The sequence below is a fragment of the Rhinatrema bivittatum genome, chromosome 1, assembly GCF_901001135.1.
Source record: "Rhinatrema bivittatum chromosome 1, aRhiBiv1.1, whole genome shotgun sequence".
Classification (NCBI taxonomy): domain Eukaryota; kingdom Metazoa; phylum Chordata; class Amphibia; order Gymnophiona; family Rhinatrematidae; genus Rhinatrema; species Rhinatrema bivittatum.
Window position 1 is genome coordinate 824075453 of NC_042615.1, and position 21327 is coordinate 824096779.

The following is a 21327-nucleotide window of genomic DNA, read 5'->3' on the forward strand; positions in this document are numbered from 1 at the left end:
GTCTCAGATTACAAACTGCTGCAGTAGTTTCTCTAGAATAAACATTTTGGTAGTAGAGGACGGGGTTTTCGTCTGCAGCTGTGATTTGATTCTCCCTGACTGAACTGACCAGTCAATCGACCACTTCACGGCTCTTCATGCTGGGGCTGATTGGCAGACCGGACGTGGGTTGCCGGCATTCAGATTGGTACGTCTGATGGACATCGTCGAGTGCCAAGACTCATATAGGCAGTCCGGCTGGGACTTCATCACGAGTATAATTGTTACATCTTCGGGTCAGTTCCCTCAAAGGGGAGGGGGCCACTTCAGAAGGTAAGCTGCCAGAGATTAGCTTCACTGTTTTTTGTTTTGTTTAAGCAGGCTGTCTAAGTCACTTTGCTTGAAGCCCCACAGTCACCTTTCACTGCAATGGAGTTAAAACACCAGGAGTACAGCTTGGTGTGAGATTCATCCAGGTAAGAATATCTTCTCCTTCTTATAAGGGAGAATTATTAAATTTTATTATATTTACCCATTGGTAAATTGTTATTATGTCTAAATTCTGGTCTGGAAAGTTAAGAGATAGAAAACATGCTGTAGAGGTTAATTTGACAAGTCCATTAGAACGAGTTATCTCTTTGCACAAGCCAGATGAGAAATGAATTAGACTTTGCCATTCTAAATAGGTGGCTTGGGCTAAGGAGGCCAATAGATGGCTCCTTTGATCCACCTATGCTTTTGCAGTTGATGACTTTTATGGAGACCAAATATAGCAAAACTAATGCCAACTCCCTTTAAAAAATTGGCTGATCATGTGCAAGTTCATAGTTGGTTTGTTATGACTCGGGTATATTTGGAAAAGGAACTTGAGTCTAATCAATCCCCACCCCCGTACACCGTTGTTACTGACCCCCAGTATGCTCGACGGTGTTTAATGCAGAGTACAAAGCCCTCACCTTTAGAGGAAACCCCAAACTCAGAGAACACCCTAGATACAGAAGCAAAGACAGTGTTTATGGCCACCAAAGCCATTCATGCTCCAGCAGATAATGTTGCAAGAGGGGTCTCTCCGCTCGCTCCGCCCCCTCTTTCACTGACTCCTGAGCTATAAAAAAAAAAAAGCCCCAATCCCTTGCATGGCTGGACACTTACTTTAAGCACACAAATGAGAGTCTATTCCCTGGAAGGATCCCTGACCACAAACAACTTTATTACAGACATTAAAGCCATGAACAATAACCCTGGCATTTCGTTGTTACAGCATTAACCCCGACAGCAGTGGAACTTGGGCAAGCCACTGTGTAACCGTACATTAAAGATATTTTGTATGGCTTGTTATCCTGTAAGAGTCTTCTTCCCTTTACCCCTTCTTTTTGTGTTATCCTCAGTTCCTAAGATTCTAAAAAAAACCAATATTTGTTTGTCTGTCTATCCTGCGGTACCGTTTTTTTCTTATCTTTTTCTCACATCTTAATTAAGGTGATCACCATGCGCTAGCGTTCTTTAATCTTCTTTGTTGCTTCTTCTATATTTTGCTTTCAGTAAACGTTTCCAGAGATGGATGGCAAATTGCAGGCATTGTTTTGTGTGTCTTGTTTTGTTTCAAGTTCTTGACAAAAGCATTTCCTGGTGTTAGTGCTTTAAAATTCTAATGACACTGGTAATTAAGGGTTAATTGAGCAGACTCTTAGAAAAAAAAAAAAAGGGAGGAGGGGTTGAATCAGCGTGTGGGCTTCCTTCAGGGCAGGCAACAGGAGAGAAAGAAAAATGTAGGTTTTGTTTGTTTAACCAAAAAGGAGCATTCCTATTGAAGGCATGCATATATGAATAACGATGGCAGTTTGGCATGGTTATGCTAATTAGATTGTTTTGAAAGTACAGAGTGACACTGACATAGTTAAGATTCTTTGAGTACAGAGAGATGCTGAAATAGTTAAGATTCTTTGGCGTGCAATCACTAGTGGGGGTTGGTACAAGCATTCAAAGTACATTTAAAGCACTCCCTAGGCTTGTTTTCTTGCAAATCCAAATTGATTTAATTAAATAGTATATATGAATTGCCCTAACAATGTTTTCCCCAGCAATGTTGGTGGAGATATCTTTGTAGCTCAGTGTTCAGCAGACTGAATTTATTCTCCAAGGTTGAACTCTAAAAATTGGTCTTATTCCACAAAGCAGCTTGTGATAGAGCCTCCTAGTGGATGCATGATATCTCTCTTTTTATTCCTTTTTTGTATGCTAGCTTTTATTTTTCAGGTCAACGACCTTCCTGTCATGAAATAATTAATGCCGATATTTTATTTTTCTAAATTTTTTCAATTTTATTTTCTTTTTCCATTTTTAAACAGAATTCTGGTTTTTGTTTTTCTGGCATTTTCCAGGCACTTTTCAAACACCTTTTTGGTTTACTTTTACTTTTGTTTTCATTTTTGAGCTCAAAATATGTGTTAACTGTTGTCTGTCTTGATGTTATGAAGACATCATATGAATATTTGTGAAATAAATGGATATGTGTCGGTCTTGTGAAACATATGTTCTATGTAGTGTCTGTCGTACCTGAGTTGTCTTTGGTTCTGTTTATTACATTTGACTTCTGTTGCATCAATTTGAATTTGTGTTGCTCCATTCCACACACTCATGTTCCATAAACACACATATTTAACTTAGGCCTTGATTAGCGAAAGATCAATACAACCTACTGAATAAAATGAATATTCCATTGATTGTCAGAATTCAGAGCTCGTCTTGGTCAGCCAGCCCAACATTATATCATTATATGACCTGAGTTATCTACTCATTTGGCCTGATTTCTTCTTTGTTTTAATGTTTCGTTACTCTTTACCCTGATGTAGTTTTCTTGATCATATGAATCAATGTACCTTGATCTGCCATCTAGTTATTATGCCTTTTTGCAAGTGCCATGATTTAGATTTCCTAAATCAATGATATAATTTGAGGTTATGCAATTTTTACACTTGTAGAAATCTCTAGTCCTAAAATTTCTATTATGTGATTACTTGAAATGCTTTTCTATCTCTATCTATCAGCTAGTTTGTTTCCATTTGGGATTCCAGAGGGGAATATATTATTTTTCCTTATTTCTGGTTTTTTTTTTTTTTTTTACTACATTTCTTCCTTTTCCTGTGCAAAGACTCACACTGATGGTTTAGCAACCCTGCAAACTACTTTATTTTGTTTTAGAAAACATAGCATGCTAAAGACTTTCTTACAGAGTCAGCTGTTACTTGTTTCTTTGATTATCCCCAATTACACTCAGACACACCATTGACTTAAGAGGGGTATTATCCTCCATTTCCCCAGAAGCACCCAAAGACGAAGCAGTACAACTAGCCTCAACTATATTATCAGCATATAGCCCTTGACCAAAACTCATTTAGATGCCTTCCCATCCACAGCTGGGTCACCTCTTGGACAGGTGACTGCCACAGTTGAATTAGGAATGTCCATACAGCGATTGCTTTCACTGCTACATGTTGTTGTCATAGAACTAAATACCACCATCAATACCCTGCAGGACCAGCAGGATGTACTGGACTTTTGCTATGCCTTTGCCTACCATGCATATGCCTCTGCCTTCGATGATTTAGATCTTCCATCGCTGCAGCCATGCCCAAGATGCCCAGACTGAAAATTATGGTCAACTCTTCATCTGCAGTGCAAGATTAAGTAACTACTATCCGTCAGCGCTTAATGATGGACATGCATGAGCTTCCCCATGAATCAGATGGGTAGGGAAAAACAGTGGGCTTAGCCAAGGACGGGTAAGATTTCTTCACCTAAGGCTAGCTTAGGATGTAAGGGACAACCTAACAGGCCGATTCAGTACAGTCCGCGGGAGAGCGAACAAATGCCCATTCTCCCTGCGCGTGCACCGGCCCCTCGCCGGTGCGCGCAATTCAGTATTCAAATTAGGTGGTGCGGTAGAAACGGGGAAAAAGAGGCGCTAGGGACACTAGCGCATCCATAGCGCCTCCTTTTAGCCCGGAGCGGCGGCTGTCAGCGGGTTTGACAGTCGACGCTCAATTTTGCTGGCGTCGGTTCTCAAGCCCGCTGACAGCCACGGGCTCGGAAACCAGACGCCGGCAAAATTGAGCATCCGGTTTTCGGCTCGACAGCCGCTGGTCCAATTTAAAATTTTTTCTTTTCTTTTTTTTACTTTTTACACCCTTCGGGACCTCTGACTTAATATCGCCATGATATTAAGTCGGAGGATGCACAGAAAAGCAGTTTTTATTGCCGGAAGAAACTAGCACCTACCTTTGGGTAGGCACTAATTTCTTAGAGTAAAATGTGAGGCTTGGCTGCACATTTTACTTACTGTATCCCGCACGTATACCTAATACAGCCAGCAACATGCATTTGCATGTTGAGGGAGCTATTAGGTGCCGCGGGTGGGACACACATTTTCCTTCCCTTACTGAATAAGGGGTAAGGGAAAACGTGTGTCCAAGAACAGACTAACAGTGTGCTACATCGGAGCGCACTGTACTGTATCGGACTGTAAGACAGGCACCAATGGCCCCACCCATATGTGAAGGGTTTCTAGGAGTAACCCTTCAAGAGGGGGATGTATGTAGTATTATGCACTGACTATCTGAGGCACCTCGTTCTGCTATATACTAGTTTTTAGACAAAGAAAGCAGAGGACCCTGACTATGTGCTGGAATGCAATGAGCCAACACCCCAGACCTATTTGCTGATTGGTCTAAAACATACCACCCTATTCTTTTAGTTATCTGGAAACCGATGTGATATCTCGATTGAATGTCGGTATATAAAATAAATAGATAAATAAATAAATAAATACTAAAATCAAATGTACTGCACTTATCTAGAAACAACACTCTGAATATGCTCAGATTGGTCAGTATGAAGGGTATATAATGTTATGCACATTGCTGTAAAAATTGGGTAACTGGGTGACAATACAATTGTAAAGACCTATGTTGCTCCCCGGATCAAATTATTTCCTCATGCTTTGTTCCAGTCCCTGTCCCTTTGTCTCTGTCTTTCTCTAATTAAAGTCTCAGATTACAAACTGCTGCAGTAGTTTCTCTAGAATAAACCAAGCCTAAAGCTTGGACCTCAGCCTAGGCCGAATTCTGGTCCAGGCCCAACCACACAACACAATGCAGAAGCTGGGTCCCAAAATCTGGGCCTCGGCCTAGGTTGAGCTTGGACCCCAGCTTGTTACCATGATCCAGCTTGTAGACTGGGTCCTGACACTGGAAACGTGGCCCAGATCCAGGCCAGCCACACGACCCTTCTCGGAGGCCGGTTCCCGATACCTGGGCCTTGAAATAGGCCAGAGTCTGGTCCCAGGCTCAATGCCACAACCCAGCCTGGATACCGGGTCCCAAAACCGGAATCTTGGCCCACATCCAGGCCCAATGCTGTGAATCAACCTGGAGGCCAAAACTCAGGCCAGACACCATGACCCAGCCCAAAGGCTGGGTCCCTTCACCAGACCCAGGCACAACACTGCAAGCCTAATTGGGGGCCAGGTCCTGATGTCAAGGCCTCTGCCTTAACCCAAGCTCGAAGCTGGGGCCTGATATGGAGGCTGTGCCCTGACACCTGGGCCTCAGTCCGGCCTCACAGCTGCTCTTGCTTCATCTTCTTCATCTGTTCTGATGCCATTCTCTTTGGTTGCACCAGAGTTAATGAAGTCCGGTGCATTCACACAAGCAGATGGCTCCATTTTGATGTTGTACATCAACATGGTGCCGTCCACTGGGGTGAGTGTGCCTCTGTGCCGAGTCGTGGTGTCAGGCCTGGATCACGGAATTGGATTTGGGTCTGGGCCCCAGCATCAGGCCCTGGCGTCCAGGTTGGGTTGCTGCATTGGCCTATGTCCAGGCTGAGGCCCAGCCTTGCCATTGGATACCTGAAGGATCTGGTAAGACCTTTCTTGGGTCTCAATTGATGCCCTGGTGTAGAGCTTGGCTTAGGCAAAAATGGAGGCACCACACTCGGGCCCTAGCCATGGCTCATATTTTGGGCCTTGGCCTATGCTTTAGGTGAGGCCCCAGCTTCAGACATAGGCTTAGGCCTGATGAATTATTTTTCAAATGAATGGAAAAAATAAGATTTGTTTCATTCTAAGGGGTCCTCAATTCAGTTTAGGGACCTTGAATGAAACAAATTGCCCATATTTACCGGTGTGATATGTATATTATACAGGAACATCGGTATATAAAAAATAAAAATAAATAAATAAATACATATTTGTCATGTTTTTGAAATTCATTTGAAATTAATGCACATTCCTATTGCTGAGCACAGATTTTTCAAATCAAATTATTGCCCCTGGATTAGAAGGCCTCAGATGTTGCCTGAAAGAAAATATTAAGCCCAGGAGCCACATTCTACTGTTCTGAGGTCACTACTGACACCCAACTAGAGCATCTCATTCCTGAGCTTACCGAAGAAGGGAGTGATGATAACCACGCAATTTTTCCTGTGTTATGAATATGAAATCCTACATTTTATGATTTTTATTCTTATATAACTCTCTAATATTTATTCTTGTGAGTAGTGTGGTTTAATATAAGAGGAAAGAGGGCTCATACAAGTGTCAGAATCCTCAACCAACTCTTCCAACATTGATAACATGGGGGAACACCGAAGCCCATCAATGGGCAATCAGCACTCTGGCAAGCATGGAGTGGAGGACACCCCCCCCCCCCCCCCCCCCCCCCACATCTTCTAAAATGACTTGGCCTACGGGCATGTCCATCTGGGATGGGGTACCCAGAGTCCAGTGGGTTCTTAGAGCTCCAGAATGGTCCTGCTGTTATATTATTGGGGCAACTTTGAGAAAAACACAGTGCTGGTGAGTCACCTTGCAGGCATTTGCAGATGCCCTTAATTATATTGGTATGAAGTATTTAATATTTATGTATTTGTAACCCCTTTTTTGGAAGATGGTTACAAATACATAAATATTAAATACTTCATACCAATATAATTAAGGGCATCTGAAAATGCCTGCAAGGTGATCCTTAGGCACACGATTAATTTATCTCTTAAAGGCTGCTTCGGTTAACCATTCCATCCCAAGCTGACTCTCAATACCTGGAGGGGGGACTCTTCTTATGGGGGGAACACTCGCTTATGGTCCAGATGATGAGAAAAGAAACTTCACTGTGTTTAAGAACTGTAGGTGCTTCTCATGGGGTGAGAGGCTAAAATGATTCAGATAGGACCAGGTCTGGGTGATACAATAAAGTTTGCTGATATATAATAATAATTTAAAGCCCAGAAGATGTGTTAAGTGAAATGGAACATATTAATGAAAATATCGATTTCTCAGATGCTAAGCATGCCATGCAGTCATGGATTGATACTCTGAATGACAGCGCAGATAAGTTAAACCCTGTACTAACTAAAACAGTAAAAACCTTGCAAAGCAATCATAAACCTTGGCACAATATAGAAATTAGAGCAGTTAAAAAAAACAAACCTTGAGAAAAAAATACTGGAGGAAATCTCCTACCATCCCCAATTTATCAGCATATAGAAGCTGTTTAGCTTATTATAAAACGTTGATCAACAATACAAAAAAACAGTTTTACAGCAAAAAAAAAATAATCCAGAATTACCTGCATAACACATGAACACTTTTTACTACTATTAAAACACTGACTAATGGGGGTGGAGTCAAGGTGGCGCCCTGAATGAATGCATTGAACACTTTTTCCCTCGTTAGCTGCTTTCCTGAAGGAAATTGCTCCCAAATGCAAAGGAAGGCTGAGAACTTACCCTTCTGTCTCAGCAGTTCCGGCAGGGCAGAAGACGATCGATCAATGCGTTCCAAAATCGGAAGACAAAGAGCTGAGAGGTCCGGCAGTCGGGTCACAGAGGGGAGAATGTGACCCGACCTTGGAAGAGGTTTTCCTCAGCCCACCGGGCAACAGACTACCACCGGCTGCGCGTACCACTTTGACACCGCGGCTCTCCAAGTACCCCGAAGTGGATATTCTTGTGCAGCAGCTTGAAGGGGCGATGCCACTAGAAGGACTACCGCAGACCTCCATGGTATATGGAGAAAACTCCCTCGGTGAGAGTGAACATGGAAGAAGAGAGGAATAACAGAACCCAGGAGGTGGAAGTCAGGGGCAGGAGCCTCTTCCCTTCACCGATGGTGAGATAACTTTTAAAAAGCCAGAAGTAGTCACTTTGGACTGCCTATGGAAAATGTCATCGGCAATGGCAAAATTAATAGCTGATTGTTCGACAAAGATAAATACTGTTTCCTGCCAATTGGATACACTGAATAAGAACGTTGAGGGATACAAGTTGGAGATGACTGAGAAACTTACAAGTTTGGAAAGTGATATAAAACAAGTAAAAGAAGTGCAATCTACATTGATTCAAGATTGTGGTGCAGTGAAAAGAAAAATTGAAAACATAGAAAATATGCTGAGGCATCTAAATTTGTTGTTGGAGAATTCCCTAGAATGACCGTGAAGCGGTATTTTCAAGATGTTTCGGAGATTTCCCCTGAAAAGTCTCCACCCCTAGGAAAGGTTTATTTTCTACCAACGAAGAGAAATCAGCATACAATCATCTCCCAATGTGTTGGAAAATATAACGGACGTCTTAGAATCTTCAACATATGAGATTGCCGAGAAAGCAACATTATTAATATCTTTCCATAATGAAAATGATATGGGAGAAATAATGCGTGCTTACTTTAAAAAAATCAACGTTCCCTTTATGGGATCTGGTATTAGAATCTTTCCAGATATAACTAAAGAGACGCAGCAAAAAAGGAAAAGTTTTTTGGCCTTAAAGCAGGATGTTCTAGCAGTGGGTGCCTCTTTCATACTGAGGTTCCCGTGTAAATGTGTTCTTAAGTATGGGAGAGACAATTATATTTTTTTTCCTCCAGACCAGCTAAAAAGTTTTGGAAGTCTATATGGTAAGAATCCGATATACATGGCACCTAATTTCCAAATTCCTAGTATATTTGTTTTCTTAGATTCTCCCTTGGTATTGCAGTTACATCACCCCCCACACCACTGTCTGAGGTATAATGGGTGTAGTTAATTTCAAATTGTGATATGTTGAGAATATTATTTCTGTTTATTGATTGCTATTGATGTGACATACCATTTTTCTTTAACAAAGTTATGCTTTGTATATTATTATGAAAAATTTAATAAAGAGAAAATTAAAAAAAAAACACTTACTAATAATCCTGACCACGCTAACAGTACTTTGCCTGAATCTAAATGCAACCATATAGCTCAATTTTTCAAGCAAAAGGTAGTAAATCTAACTAAAGGAATAGATACTACTAGTAACTGCTCAATTAATATGAGCACCAGGGATTCTACTAAATGGACACATTTTGATACTGTTTCTCTAGCAGAAATTAATAAACTCATAAAAAATATGAACCTGGCATCACATCCCATTGATAATATTCCCATCAACACTTTAAAACTGTGGTTGACGTTATTGTGACCCCTATCTCAAAAATTATTAAATTATCGCTTTGAGAGGGTAACTATCCTCAACTACTAAAAAGTGCAATCGTAAAACCAATTCTGAAAAAAACAACGCTCGAGCCCTAGAACTTAATAATTACAGACCGATATCCAACCTCTCTTTTTTAGCAAAACTCACAGGAAAAATAGTGCAAAAACAACTCTTGGATCATCTTAAAAACAATAACATTTTATATCCCACACAGTTTGGCTTTAGAAAGCACTAGAGTATGGAGACACTTTTGCTTGCTTTAAATGACACAATTTTAAGAGGATTCGACAATGGACAAAATTATTCGTTAGTTCTGCTAGATTTATCAGCAGGGTTTGACACAGTGAACCATTCCATCCTTCTAGACAGACTTAGAGAAATCGGGATAAATAACTTAAATGGTTCAAATCATACATTACAAAACAGTTCTTTCAGACTAAAATTAATAATACTATTTCCGAAAAAATAGAATTGGATATGAGAGTCCCACAGGGTTTCTCACTGTCAGCTACTCTTTTTAATGTTTACATGATTCCCGTCTGCCATTTTCTCAGTGGACTTGGTCTCATGCATTGGGGTAGATTTTAAAAGGGTTACGTGCATAAGTTATGAGCGTAACCCTTTTAAAAAAAACCCTGCGCGCGCTGAGCCTATTTTGCATAGGCTCGGCGACGCGCGCAAGCCCGGGGACGTGCGTAAGTCCTGGGGATTCACTAGGGGGAGTGTTGGGGGTGTGCCAGGACCAACGTGACATTCAGGGTGTTCCAGGGGGCGTGTCTGGGGCGTGGTGCTGGCCCGGGGGCATTTCAGGTGCATACCTGAGGCCTCCGAAACAGGTCCTGGCCCGGGGAATCACGCGCCAGCAGCCCGCTAGCGCGTGTGAGTTACGCCTGCCTCTGGCAGGCGTAACTTTTAAAACACAGATGGGCGGGGGGTTTAGATAGGGCCGGGCGGGTGGGTTAGGTAGGGGAAGGGAGGGGAAGGTGCAGGGGGGTGGAAGGAAAGTTCCCTCCGAAGCCGCTCCTATTTCGGAGCGGCCTCGGTGGGAACGGGCAGCGCGTGCAGGGCTCTGCGAGTGCAAAGTGCACAAATGTGCACCCCCTTGCGCGCCCCGACCCCAGATTTTATAAGATACGCGCGTATCTTATAAAATCACACATACTTTTGTTTGCGACTGGTGCGCGAACAAAAGTTCTCGCGGGCGTAGATTTATAAAATCTACCCCATTACGTTTATGCTGATGATGAGCAAATTCTAATTCCCATTAAGAATTCAAAAGACGAAACACTTAAACTGACAGCGATGTATCTAGCATTGATTAAACAGCTATTAAATAGTATGAAATTGAGTCTAAATGTTGAGGAAACTGAAGTCATATTTTTAGATCGGAGAACCAGCAATATCAAACCCTCATTTCTGACCTTAGAAGATAGCAAGACGAGTATTGAAATTAGAAGTAATGCACGAAATTTATGAGTGATAATTGATTCTGAACTCAGTCTAGACAAACATATTGGGGCAGATTTTAAAATGTACATGTGCGGCGTACATTTGTGCACACTTGCCCGGTGCGCACAAATGTACGCCCAATTTTATAACAAGCGCGCGCAGCTGTGTGCATGTTATAAAATCAAGGGTCGGAGCGCGCAGGGGGGGTGCACACGTGTGCAACTTACACACGCCGAGCCCTCGGGGATACCAGCTGGCTTTCCCTGTTCCCTCTCTCCCCAGCTTCCCCTCCCTTCCCCTACCTGTCCCGCCCCCCCCCAGCCTGAAACCACCCCCTTACCTTGGTTGTGGAAGTTACGCCTGCCAGAGGCAGGCGTAACTTGCACACGCCAACCGAGTGCTGGTACACGATCCCCCTGCCCAGTGGCCAAGGAGAGGCCTCTGGCCAAGCCCCCACCCCGCTCCCAGACCTCCCCACCCCTGACCCGCCCCCGGATCGCCCATTTTTCCAAGCCCCGGGACTTACACACGTCCCGAGGCTTTATGCGCGCCGCTGAGCCTTGAAAATCTGCCCCATTAATTTGAAACTTAAAGAAGATTACAATAAACTACAAACTCTCAAACATTTAAAACCATTACTTGATCACAATAACTTTAGAACCGTTTTACTGTTCTTTAGTATAGACTACTAGCGGTACCCGGCCACGCGTTGCAGTGGCAGAGTCAGGTTCTTTACCCTCCCTTCCCCTTCCCCTTGCTCATTTACCTCAGTCACTCATCCTCCTCCCCCTTGGTCACTCACCCCCCCTTCCCTCCCCTGTCCCCACTCCAACTTTCTCCCCTCACACTCACCTCTCCCCTCATTCTCCCTCCCCTGACACTCACCTCCCCCCTCATTCTCCCTCCCCTCACTGTCACCTCCCCCCGCCTACTGCCCGCCCTTCAGATCAGAAAACCTTTGTCTTTCTATTTCTGTGGGAACCCCTCCACCCCAAAAAAAACCCCAATCCCAACCCTTTAAATCAAATAATAACCCCTACCCTCCTGCCCCCTCCCAAGACCTGGGAAATTAAAATTGTTGGTGCTACATGTGTTCTGTCCCTGGGTGTCTGTGCGCATTATGTAGCCAAATAGGGAGTGCCTAACCAAATTTGCACTCCCAAATTTGTTTTGTAGTCTGGGGAGGGCTATTTTGGTGCGCTCCCGAGATCGTGCAAGTTTTGTGTATGTATTTGTGTGTGAAGCTCCCCCTTCCCCCAAAAAAAAACCCTATGAGAAACTAACCACCCCACACTCTCCTGCTCCCCCTCCCCCAGCCCTGTGAAAAACAGTAGCCCCCCCTGCCCCCCCGCTAGAGTTGCCGAATGAATGAAACCTGCCCCACCCCTCGTGACCCCACCCCAAGATGTTCGCAATAAATTCATTACCACCCCCTACCCTCCAGACCCCCCGAGACCTGATAAAAATGTCAGTCGGTGAAGCGGGCGTACAGGAGTGGTCCGGGAGCGATGTATTGGCATTGGTCCAGTGGCTGCGAGCACTGAAACGGCCATTTGCCCTTACTATGTCAGTGGGGTGGAGCAATGGCAGCGGTAGGTCCTCTGACATAGTAAGGGCAAAGGGCCGCCAGCTGCCAGTCCCAAAAATGGCGCCGAGGGGCCCTCGCCCTTACTATGTCACATGGGCTACCACCATTGGTGTCCCCGAGTGGCATAGTAAGGGAAAGGGCCGTCGGCGCCATGTTGAGTGCTGGCAGCCGACGACTGTAGTGCAGGAGATGTGTCCCGGACCAGTCCTGGCCCCCTGCTGGAGCCTCCCGGACTTCTGTCAGGTTTTGTGTGTGTTGTGAGGGTCTGGGAAGTAAACAAATTTGGCATGTGTGTGGGGGGTGTGAGGAGGGTGGTTTTGTGTGTGTTGGGAGGCTGTGGGAAGTAAATTAATTTGGCATGTGTGTGGGGGGTGTGAGGAGGGTGCTGGGTGTATTTTATCTGTAAAGGAAATAGTTATCTTCCGGCAAAAAAAGTGCGCAAATGTGTTAAAATGGAAGTGAAACGTGGACCTGGACTGGCGAAATGATTAGTGTAGAGTGTGTTAGTGTAAGGTGTAACAGATGGCGCTTACGTCCAGCAGATGTCGCTGTTTTCTCGAAAAAAAATTTAAACCTATTTTACCTGTCACAGGTGTGACATATCTGTAATGTAAGTACAGAAGAACCTTCCTGTATGCGAAATGAAGGTTGTGTCCAAATTTGAAAGCAATCGGTTCAGTGGTTTCTGAGATTAGCGATTTTGTCCAAACTATTTAACATTTTTATTTATATAGATTGTAATGCCCTATTCTTAGGACTACCACAATCTACAATCCGACCATTACAAGTATTTCAAAACACTGCAGCATGTATACTAACCAATACAAAAACATATGATCATATCACATCGGTTTTGATCTGGCTACATTGGCTCCCGATACAATATCGCATAGAATACAATACCCTCTGCATCCTACACAGAACAATCTATGGTGAAGGCACTGAATGGCTAAATGCCTCTATCAGATTACATACCCCCTAAAGAAATCTAAGAGCAAGTAATAAGGCTCTCCTATCCATTCCCTCCGTAAAATCAGCACAGTTAACGCAGGTCAGAAATAGAGCCCTCTTGGAACGCGCTACCTGACAACCTTAGAATGCAGCAAAATGAAAAAACGTTTGAAAAAGATCTGAAAACATGGCTTTTCTGCAAAGCCTACAATGAACACAACCAGCAGAACCAGAAGGTTTAGCCAGCTTTAATTGTTTATTAATTATTTTATTTTTTTTATTTTTTTGTATTTTATACCTATTTTATTTTTTACTTTTTGATGCACTGTTATTTGTAGATATATTATTAACCTATTTAAATGTCTTACCTTTGATTTGAAGTATAACTTAATCGTTAATATCTGTTTCTTAAAGTTTTTTACTTTTGTTGTACTGATTTTAAGTTTATTATCATGATATTTGTAAACCGTTGTGATGGAATATCTCTAAACGATGGTATATACAATTTTATAAATAAAATAAAATAAATAACATTATCCAGCAATGTGAATTTACATCTGCCTGCTGGTTCATTAATGATTTTCCTCTGTAGGTTGGTGTGTCCTTATTACGGGTAGAGCCCATGGTGATCATAATAGTGCTAACTCTCCCTGCGGCTGCATGGGAATCTTATTAAAGAGGTCCCCACTTCACTTCAAAAATCTTCCTTTGGTCACCTTCTGCTCAGACATCCAGCCTGTCCTGGTCCCTTGGATGGTAGAGATTCGATGGGGAACTTCGACTGGTGTCTTCCTTCATACTTTAGCAGTTATGTCAGGGGAAATATCTTCAGGATCAGGCTGGTTTTCAACTCTGCAATCCCAGGGGGTAAGGGGGATCCAAAAACCTCCCCACGCTATCTCAAGTCCAAAACATAGTTCCAAAAGTTAAATTGGATTATCTTCTCTGCCCTCACTGTCCCTCGCAGCAGGATCCGTCATGGTTTCTTGCCTAGCTAGGGTTTAGAGAAAGCTCATAGGTCTTTGGTCCCCTGTAGAGAGCCCCTTTGCCCCTAAAAGGTATCAGGTTTAAAAGTCTATCTCTCTGTAAATTATAAGAAGGACTCTCTGGCAGGGAGTGAGCTGGGAGAATAAATAAAGGCCATCAGAAGTCTGCCGCAGGTTTCTTACATCATTTCCCATGCTATTATGTCTGAATCAAGCTTGATGACGGAGCGCTGTCCAGATATATATATTTCTGTGAGAATTTTCACTATTGCAGGTAAATGTGTACTGTCATGGTACATTTCTAGGGGTGGGTCTCCTCTGAATTATGTTAAGTAATTCAATATATCTCTCAATGCCAAGGGCTGTGTTTCTTCAAGGATTCCCCTAAGATTTGATATGCACTAGTGAAAAATCCCTAAACTAATTCACAAGACAGTGCACATTCATGACGGCCAAGGGCCTCATTTTCTAAAGTATCGCAGGCCTGCGATTCTTTAGAAAATCGCACTAACGGGGGGGGGGGGGGGGGGGGGGCAGTCCGGCAGGTACCTGGACCCCCACTGGACCACCACTGGACCACGGGTACCTGTAAAAAGTTTTTGGGAGGGTGGGGGAAGCTAAGGGATTAGTTTTAAAGGGTCGGGGTGGGTTTAGGGGTTATTTTTGTGTGCCATTTTTCCCACCCTCCCCCAAAACGATAAGAGAACCCCCACAAACTATATCGTGGGGTTTTCCTATCGTTTTGGGGGAGCACCCGATTTCTGACGATTTTGAAAATATCAGCGATATTTTCAATCGTCCGAAGGCCAATTCACATCCCTAATTTCCTATGCTACTATGTCTGATTCATGGCAAATTTTAATCACTTCGGGCCTCATTTTCTAAGTGGCTCGCACGCGATAAGGGACGTTTCGCTCGCGAAAAGTCCCTTATCGCGTGCGATACCAGGATGGGGGTGGAGTCGGGATGGAGTCGGCCCTGGAAGAGAAGGAGTCGGGGAGTCACTGGGACCGACTCTGTGCCGACGCCGCGGACAGCGAAAAGGTAAGGGCCTTTTCGCTGCCGGCATTGCGCCCAATAACTACACCATAGAAGGTGTAGTTATTGGGCGCAAAATAGGCCCCTGTCACATGGTGGGAGCACTAGATGGCCCGTGCCATTTTTAAAGATGGTGACGGCCATCCAGTGCTTCCTCCATGTGACAGGGGCCGGCCAATAGCACGGATACCCTGTCACATAGTAAGGGCAAAGGCCATCGGTGCCATTTTTATTAGTGGCAGCCGACGGCCCGGGAGCGGGAGATCGCTCCCGGGACCCCCACTGGACCACCAGGTACCTATAAATGTTTTGGGGGGGGTTGGGAGGGGGGGAAGCTAAGGGGTTAGTTTAAAAGGATCAGGGTGGGTTTTTTGTTTATCGGCTCAGGTGCAGCCGATAAACAAAACCGCGATCGGGCTGGACGGAAAAAAAACCACGATGTGAATCGGAACCGGAATCCAAGCCGATTCCGGTTCTGATTCACATCTCTATAGAAAATTATGTAAGCTGCCTGCAGCAGACTTCTGATGGTCTTTATTTATTCATTTACAATCATCTGCTGTAATATATTTACATTGCTTGAAATTGGCGAGTGATTACTTTTCTCTTAATCTGAAAGTAACCGGGCCATGTAATTATGTATTGTGCAATTATGCATGCCATCATCTAATATTTATGTAATTGATAACGGTTGTCCACTCCTATTAGCCACTCTGCATCCTTTTTCAGAAACAGGGAGGGTATAATAATGAAGTACTAATAACAAATACAGATTTTTGCAGACAGTAAAAAGCAGAAACAAAGTGAAATGAAATCAACAAATATGCATATAGTAGGGTTGTACCAGTAAGTGTCCCTGAGTGACAGGAAAGATGTTGATGAGGTCAGAGACCCGGTGTGTGCCGGTGACTCAGACACTTCCCACCAGGGGCGGTGTTAGAGAGAGAGAGAGAGAGAGAGAGAGAGAAGTTTCTGTATCACAGAAGAGCCCCGAAGGATCTCCGTTCTTTCTCATATAACCTGGCTGGGGCTCAAGAGTGGAGCCCCTGCGCCTTTGGGAAGAGGGAGCAGAGCTTGGAGTCCAGGAGGATTCTGAGTGAAAGAATCGAGAGGAGGAGTTAGTGAAAGGGACAACATCCTATACTCCTGAAGTCCATTTACAGTAACACAACGAGTGGACCGGATGTCTTGTCCTGGAGATTTATAAAGTTAGAAGAGAAAGAACTGAATATCCCCAGTTCAAGTTACCCAGCCTCCTCTAGCCATAAAACTGTCTACCTAACCAACTTTTGAATATTACCAGTTAGGTTAGAAGTTATCTGGCCTTGTGTGCTCAAAAGAGCATAGCCGGTTATGTGTTGAGTTGCTGGTTAAAGAAAAATTAAACGCTGTGGGCCTAGTGGTCCTATCACTGCCTCCCCCCCCCCCCCCCCCCCAAACATTTATTTATTTATTTATTTATTTATTTATTGTTTTTGTTATACCGAGTTTCATGACTGGCATCACATCAACCCGGTTTACAATTAACAATGTGTGAAAAGCATAAGGTAACGTGATAACAATATTCCCAATAGAACTGTGAACTTTAAATACAGAGAATCAATTGAAGGGTGAGAAAGTTACAATAAAACAATAAAACAGGGAAAATTAACTTGGAGCTGGAAGAGGGGAGAGATTGAACAATGCAATATTTACATTTCAGCCAATTAGTGTAGTAGTATAGCGGAGTGAATAAATAAGCCTATGTGAATAAATGGGACAGTACATAAATATGAAACGGTAAAATAAGTAACCAAGAGAATAAATATGACACAGTAGTGAATGATAATAATATGATAAAACTCCGCAGGTAATGATGTGCGTAAGTTTATGGTAGTTGGATTCTTATTTAGATCCAGTTATTGCATGCGAGTTTGTGTTGAAGAGTGGAGGTTTTATTCAAGGCTTGGAAATGCTTTTTTGAAAAGCCAAGTTTTTAGTCTTTTTCTAAATGTTAGAGAGCATGGTTCCTGTCTCAAATCCGGTGGGATAGAGTTCCAAAGAGATGGACCCTGCTGAAGAGAAGGCTCTGAGACTCAAGGATTTATGTTGGAAGGTTTTGGCATTTGGAATTTGGAGTGACTCTTTGTAGTATTCCCTGATGGGTCTGGCGGAAGTGTATTTTTTAAGTGGTATTTGTAGATCGAGTTGTGTGTGTTGGTTAATGGTCTTGTATATGATGTTGATGGATTTGTACATGATTCTATAGTGGATAGGTAACCAATGGAGGTTTTTGAGGATGGGGGAGATGTGGTCAATTTTCCTGGAATTTGTAAGCACTCTGGCTGCAGAGTTCTGAACCATTTGAAGGGGTTTGGTATAAGAAGCTGGGAGGCCTAGTAGTAATGAGTTGCAATAATCTAGTTTAGAAAAGATTATTGCTTGCAAGATTGTTCTAAAGTCTTGAGCGTGGAAAAGTGGTTTAATTCTTTTCAGAATATGTAATTTGTAGAAGCAATCTTTGGTGGTTTGGTTAATGAATGTTTTGAGGTTGAGACGATTGTCTAAGATAGCTCCTAGATCTCTTACGTGGGTTGTTTGAAGGAGTGTGGGTGGTTTTGGAAGTGAGTTATTGTTTTCCGGTGATATGAGCAGGAATTCCGTTTTCGAAGCATTGAGTACGAGGTTTAGGCTGGTGAGGAGAAGTTTAATTTCTAATAAGCAACTGTCCCAGAATTCCATTGTTTTTAAGATTGTTTCTTTTATGGGAATCACGATCTGTACATCGTCTGCGAACAGGAAGTGTTTCAGGCTTAATTTTGTAAGAAGTTGACATAGTGGTAACAGGTAGACATTAAAGAGCGTGGGTGAAAGTGATGAACCTTGCGGCACTCCTCTGTTAGAAGGGTGGTATTGGGATTCTTTATTGTGGATTTTGACTCTATATCCTCTGTTTTCTAGGAATGTTTTGAACCAGTTTAGTGTAGCACCTGTCAATCCAATGTTTGCCAGTTGTTTTAGAAGAAGGGCGTGATTGACGGTGTCGAAGGCCGCCGAGAAACATCGACGGTGTCGAAGGCCGCCGAGAAACATCTTCACAAAGTTAATTTTAAAGGGCTAGTGCAGCCTCTCCATGCCCCCCATCTGCTCCACCATCGAGCCAAAAATAAGCCAGAAATTGCCTTCTCTAGGATTTTCAAAAGTCGGCATTTAGCTGATAACTCACAAGCTATCCTGCTAAACATCTTTGACTATTGATCTCAGTGGGTTTGTGATCAGTTACAATTTTCAAAACCGCATGCATTGTTTTGCCTCCTTGCCATTGCCTCCAGAAACTGCCTGTGCAAACTACGAGAGTAATCTTACTGTAGCAAATTTTCAAAGATGCATACCTGGCTACTTTCCACTGAAAATGAGGTATAACGTGTATGTGATAAAACCATCTGCAGCTGTGCTGCTTGTTTCAGTGTCAACCCTAAAGGTGCATCTTTTAATCCTCACTTTTACTAGACTTTTTCAATGTTTCAAGCAGAAATAAAGACAGAACTGATAATTCTGCCCTTCAACATTACAGGTCATAGGATGGCTTGGAGGCTATAACGTCTCAGAAACCAAATGGAGAGATGCCAGCAGGTTGGCGGTGGCTGGGCACTGTCTGGGAAGGTCACTACATTTTCTCCTTATCAGCTCCACATGTAGTTCAAGCTTCTCTTACTCATCGACAAATTCATTCACATTGCAGTCCTCATTGCCTATTTTCACTCTCCCTGCAGCCTTCCTCATGTACTCTATTTACTGGCAAGATGCTGTTATCTGTCCCCTTCTCCTTCACCATTAACTTCCCGACTCTACGCTTTCCACCTCACTGTGCCGAACGACTGGAGCAGATGTCTGGAATCCATGCATCATGCTCCCTTTCAGTCCATATTCAAATCCAGTCCAAAACTCATATTCTTATTCAGATTTAAATCATAATGAGTTCTCTATAATAAATACACTTCCCACAGACTCTTAATTGTCACGTTATGTTTGTCTAGAGCAGATTGTAAGCTCTGTGGTGCAGGGACTGTCTCATGTGTATCTGTACTGCACTGCGTATGACTTGTAATGCTATGGACGTGATAAGTAGAAGTGCTGAAAGTAAGGCTGCAGTATTGGTAGCTATGTAGATTATTATAAAGCTTGATGATAAAACATCAGGGGCTGAGTAAGACATGGAAACATGTACCCCAAAAGGTAGAAAACCAAAGAACTGACTTGGTTAAGCAGAGGTATCCTAAAAGCAGTCCAGATTCCATGGCTGTCAGCGGGAATATATCCTTATTTGTATAAATTTGAGAAACTGGGCAGGCTGCTTGGATCAATTGGAGGTCCATATTCAGAGGAATTAATTAATTTATTTTTATTTTATTTTATTTATTTAGATGTTGTATATACCATCATTCGAAAAGAAGATCACACTGGTTTACAAAGTTAACTTTTAGAATTCTTGGTCAGCATTCACATCTTTGTCATCTTTAATATTCTAGGTCATCACAACATAAAAATCATATTCTCATTCATATTCATACATATTCTAGGTGAACACATCAGCAAATATATAATCTAGGGCATATTCATACATTTTCTAGGTTGACACCACAGCAACTACAGACTCTGGTTTTAATAGCAATATATTTTACGTAGTCCGGCCTTTATTGCTTACTTTTGCATTGACATTGCAGTTATCTGCATTTTGGGATTTTATGTTAAATCGTATGTCTTTCTAAAAAGCTATGTTTTTAGCTCATGCATGAAACTCTTTATTTCAGCTATTTGATGTAATAACTCTGGAAGACTTGTCATATAACTTGGGCCCACTATTGAAACATTCATTCTCTAATTTGCGTTTGATGTGTATTCCGAATTGATAGCACCTTTAGAAGTCCTTTGTTTTGTGATCTTAGGGCTCTCTGATGTGTGTAATGTTTAAGTTACCCTCCTAATAAGCATGAATTATTATTGTTGATGATATTGAAAATAAGAGTTAATACTTAATAATGAATTCTGGATTGTACAGGAAGCTATCAGCGAGGGGGTGATATAGTCAAATTTCCTTGTCCCTAGTAAGAGTCTAGCAGAGGCATTTTGAAGTAATTGTAGTGGTTTTAGAAGGCCTAGTAATATGGCATTGCAGTAGTCTAAGTTAGAAAATATTAAAGTTTGTGTATTGTTAGTAGAAGTTTCAGCCAATATAATATTCTCAGCTTGGAGTATCCTATTTTCATTAATTTGCTTATATGCTTTTTCACAGTGAAGTTCTCAACGATCTGTATTCCTAGGTTCCATACTTGATCTGAGGACATAATGTTGATGACTCCTAGGTCTAGGGTTGGAGATTTGATTATCATGTTATCTATCCTTAATCACATGATTTCAGTTTTTTGGGAGTTTAGAGTTAGTTTCAGTTGAGAAAGTTTTTGTTGTATTGCCTTCATGTGTATTGCCAAAGACAATGTAAGTTTTTCAAATGTTTTGTTGAAAGGGATGTATAATTGAATGTCATCTGCATATAGGAGGAATTTGATTACTAGATTTTCTAGTAGTGCGCATATAGGCAGCTAAAAAAGGTTGAATAGAGTAGCTGAGATTGCTAATCGTTGGGAGACACCTGTAACAATTGGGAAAGAGTCAGAAATTTGATTGCCCAGCTTGACTTGTATTGTTCTATCTTTAAGGAAAGAGGAGAACCATTTGATAACCTTTCCATCTATTACAATTTCTCTCAGCTGGTGACATAGGAAGATATAGTCAACTGTATTGGATGCTGCTGCTGTTAGATCAAATAGAGCCAGGATATAAAATTCA

General features: G+C 42.5%; 1 protein-coding gene across 1 annotated transcript in view; it reads right to left on the reverse strand.

Moving 5' to 3' along the window:
• The window catches only part of LOC115082480 (killer cell lectin-like receptor subfamily B member 1B allele A), a 61395-nt gene that overhangs the window by 27978 nt on the left and 12090 nt on the right, over window positions 1-21327 (reverse strand). The gene's annotated exons all lie outside the window — the stretch shown is intronic.